Raw genomic sequence first — 5000 nt, forward strand, 5'->3', positions numbered from 1 at the left:
ATTTAAAAGGAGCCACAGTTAAATAAAAGTCAAGGCAAGAATAAGTCATCTTCTGTCCATTTATTTCAAGCATCTTGAAATTACTAACTATTCAATATATAGCTTTTCTTCAGACGCAGCCTCTACCAAATTTCATACCTATTTCTTTACTACCCACATGGGGCTAAACACAGAGGGGACAGACAAAGGGATTAAGTCGATTATATTGACCCCAGTGTGTAACTGGTACTTATTTAATCGACCCCGAAAGGATGAAAGGCATCGTCGACCTCGGTGGAATTTGAACTCAGAACGTAAAGACAGATGAAATACTGCTGAGCATTTCGCCCAGCGTGCTAACGATGTATTTGGTGACCTTTCGACATTAACACATAACACAACCATTGCATGTGTTTCCAAAACTCTGGAATTAACTTTTATGTATTAGCTTCAGACACGCAACCTTTTGAAGCTCAATAAATTCTCTCTCTCTCTCTCTCTCTCTCTCTCTCTCTCTCTCTATATATATATATATATATATCTTTTACTTGTTTCAGTCAATTGACTGTGGCCATGCTGGAGCACCACCTTCAGTCGAGCAAATAGACACCAGGACTTATTCTTTGTAAGCCCAGTACTTATTCTATCGGTCTCTTTTGCTGAACCACTAAGTTACGGGGACATAAACACACCAGCATCGGTTGACAAGCAATGTTGGGGGAACAAACACAGACACAAACATACACATATATATATATACGACGGGCTTCTTTCAGTTTCCGTCAACCAAATCCACTCACAAGGCTTTGGTCGGCCCGAGGCTATAGTAGAAGACACTTGCCCAAGGTGCCAAGCAGTGGGACTGAACCTGGAACCATGTGGTTCATAAGCAAGCTACTTACCACACAGCCACTCCTACGCCTATAAATATAAAAGGGTGAAGTAGCTGTAGCAATTAAATATTTACAATTTAAAAATACAATTATTTAATAAATATATTTGTAACTGAAGGCCTTACTGCTGTGTGTCCCATCAAGGACGACCAGCCCACCTTCTGGGTCTACATAGACTGTACTTGTCTGCAGAGCCAAGCCTTTTCGAACCAGTACTACTACGCCCCCTTGCCCTCCGGTCCGGCTAGGAGACATGATTTTCTCATAGTCATTCAGGAAGGGCGAGAAGGCTTGTAGACTGTCCAGCTTGGTCTCTGTAGCAACCATCACATGCATATCGTGTGATCTGAGGTCGTCGAGGAAACAAGCTTGCTTCCACTTCGAGCTCAGACCACTCACATTCAAACACCCAAGGTTAAGTGCAGTCATTTAAAACAAAGGAAAAGCAAGGGTTCTACTTACTCTTTGACTTTTCTTTTATTGGTGATGCTGGGGCTGATCTCACCACACGTGAGGCAGTCCTTTCCTCCTGCTCCTTCAAAACACCTTCAAAAACTGCGGAAGGTCCGGGATGTTCGTGATGGTCCTTGGATGCCTACCCTTCATTTCATTACACAATTTTACTGATATCCTAGCACATCTCTCTTCCGTGCCTTCGGGCTGCTGCAACAGCTCCACGGTGTGGTGCTTTTTTAAAATGTCCATAATATATTTACCCGGGTATCAAACTTTACCAGGGTTTTTGTTCCGCCTTTGTTCTTTTTTATTTTCTCTTCTGGGACAGTGGAGCGGGACCTTTTTTTCTCTGTGGTGTGCTGTTTTTCTTCTTTTTTCTTTGTGGGGGATATGGATGGGGAAGGTGCAAGCGTTCTCTTTTCTCTGGGTGTCTTGAACTCCCCCTCAGTCACCTCCATGGTGTCTTCCAGAGGAGTTGTTACTTCAGAGGGGGTGGGTGCATTTGTTTCTGTCGGGGCCGGTGTGTGCATGGCCTGGGGTTTTTGGGTGTTTTGTTTGGGAGCGGGTTCCACTGATGGTGGGGTGGGAGTATTTGTTTCTGTGGGGGCTAATTTGTGTGCAGGTTTGGGGTCTTTTTCTGCAGTTGAAGGGTCCTGATGTCTGCGCACTTATTTTTGTCTTCCATTTTTCACATTCTACACGAATGTGGCCTTTTTTGCCACATTCGAAACACGTGGGCTTTTTGCCCTCTACTTGAATCTTGAGGGCAATATCTTCCCCCAAGAGCACTCTTTCTGGCAGCATTTCGATGTCTTGTTGCGTACCTTGAATAATCGCAGAGATGCTCTGCCCTTGCCAATTTTGTGAGGCAGTGCATGTAATTTGGAGGAAGGTGATTTTGTCCGTCCTGTTATACAACAGGGCAGCCTATTTCTTTACTACCCACAAGGGGCTAAACACAGAGAGGACAAACAAGGACAGACAAACGGATTAAGTCGATTATATCGACCCCAGTGCGTAACTGGTACTTATTTAATCGACCCCGAAAGGATGAAAGGCAAAGTCGACCTCGGCGGAATTTGAACTCAGAACCTAACGGCAGACGAAATACCACTAAGCATTTTGCCCGACGTGCTAACGATTCTGCCAGCTCACCTTACCTCAATTTCTTGTGGTACCTCGTTTATTCGGACATGTGCTGTTCTCCTTCCCATGTATGTTGTGGGAGCAGCACCACCTCCTTCGTTTTCAGAGGACTCATTGAGTGCTCTTGGGCTTTTTCGGCCATCTCAAATCTGGCCTCTATTGTTCCATATGCCCGGCCCCTCGCTATGCATTTTATATCTTTCCATATAGGGGCCAGGCATTTTTCTATTTCGCACTTTTCGAAGTGCTTGAATTTCTTTGATGAAGGACAGTACGTTTTGTAAACGGCTGTCCTTCTCTTCAGATTTTCAACACTAGGGTGGGAGGGTGAGATCTTTATATCCCCACCCTCCTCTTTCATTCTCTCAAAAAGCTCGGAGAGCTTCTCCATTTCTATCACAATATCTTTAGAAGATACAGTGGCTACTGCCGCGAACTTTTTTGCTGGCTCATGCAACTGGTTCGTTTCTTGGATTATTTCGACTGACATATTCGTTCGAAATAAATGATACACAATTCAATCCCAGAAAAAGGGAAACATAAAATTTTTTACTTTTTTTTTCTCTTAACGAGGAAGACAGTTCAAATCCCACCCCCTGCTGGGGGGGGGGGGGCGAGACGTAGCAACAAAGCCTACAACGTTCGAAATTTTTTTTTCCACACAATAATAAAATATAGAATCCCCCAAAACGGGAAACCTATATTTTTTCCTCTTAATGAGGATAACAGTTCAAATGCCACCCCCGCGGGTGGTGGTGGTGGGGGGGGGGGGGCACGACAATAAAGCCTACAACGGCTTTAATAATTTCATTAATTACTTTCTCCCGGCAACGGGAAAAAGCACAAAAACTTTCAAAGTTCAACAATGTTCAACATTTCGAAAATATTCAACAATTCCAATAGAAAAAATTATCAACGTGCAACAAAACGTTTGACTCCTATGCCTATAGCTACTTATCACACAGCCACTCCTACACCTATATGTGTGTGTGTGTGTGTGTGTGTTGAAGCATCATCCGAAGCGAAAATTACTATTGCTGGACAACATCAATCAGAAAATGATTCAGAAGAAATTTGAGAAATTCGAAGCCTACCGTTTAATTTCTTCATTTCCCCCAAAAAATCTCAGTATTATCGCAAAGTGCTTGACCCCTATACGATACCGTTTTGCGGGGAAATAGCACAGAAACACAATATTATGTTGGGAGCGGAACTCAGAAATTTCGAGAGCTGCAGTTTTGTCCATCGTTGATCTCGAGGTCTTCGTCGTAGGTTCGTCAGAAGGCAAGAAGAACGTGTATATATAAAGCAATGCTTTTACGAAAATGAAAAACGAATGAAAACCTCCTTTGACATTTAAATGTTATTTTGAAAACACTTCATCTTACAACAGCGGAAGACGTATTACGTTTTCAAACGATGCAATTAAGCGACTGTTTATGATAAATACCAGAGTCTCTCGGTGGTTTGAGATTCGGTTATGTTGACAAGATGGAAGCAATCAAAAGCAGCAGCAGCAGTAGTAGTAGCAACAGTAGTAGTAGTGGTGGTGGTAGTTACTATTGTTGTTAAACTATTCAGTCGATGTCATGTTTACTGCAAACGAGGTGACGACATCCGAGAGCAAACAGAACCGGAATTTTTCATTCCTCTAATTACGCCATGATGATTTAAAATGGCGGTTGATGTCACTGAAACTTGTTTTTCATTGAGTAGACCTTATAATCAAAGGCGTTTAAAGCGGGACCATCATGTATATCAGGGATAGGAATTATATTGTCCGATGGGTCTTTTCCTATTTTTTTTTTAGGATAGAGATTTCAAAATATTGTGTCGCAATAGTCTGTAAGGGGTTTCGTGATATTAAGTAAAATTGAACAAACTTTTACGAATATTTGGCGATGAGGTACATTTGAGATCTGACGAAGCGTTGCATAATTAGACATGTGACAGCCTAATTATAGATGACATGTTAATTAACCGCTAACAAAAATTAACCCTTTGCCTGTCCTATCTATCAAAGGATATGCATTATATAAATATATATATAGAGAGAGAGAATATGAAGGGGTTTAGTTCACTAGTGATCTAGACGAATCGGTACGCTAAGTAAGTGCTATAATTGGTCATCCGTTAGGTTCCACGTTCACAACTGAGACTGGACCAAGGGATCCGTATTAGGCTTCCGTGTTTGCAGGTATGTATTAGAGGAAAAGGAGAAGAAAGACCAAAGCAGGACGAGTATCTCAAGTCATTTATAATAATTTAATTAGACGCCGGATTACTCGTTGTTACCAGCTGAATGAACTGGAGTAACGGGAAATGAAGTGTCTTGCTCAAGAACACAACGGATCACCCGGTTTAGGAATCGAAACCACAATCTTACAACCACGAATCCAGTATCCCTAGCCACGAAACCACGCCACTCTACCTGCAATTATTACACATGTGTGTTGATTAATCGCTGACAAAATTTCAGTAACCAAGACAGGAAAATTGTTTTTAAAATGTTTTATGTACGAAAAA

The sequence above is a fragment of the Octopus sinensis genome, linkage group LG11, assembly GCF_006345805.1.
Source record: "Octopus sinensis linkage group LG11, ASM634580v1, whole genome shotgun sequence".
Taxonomy (NCBI): domain Eukaryota; kingdom Metazoa; phylum Mollusca; class Cephalopoda; order Octopoda; family Octopodidae; genus Octopus; species Octopus sinensis.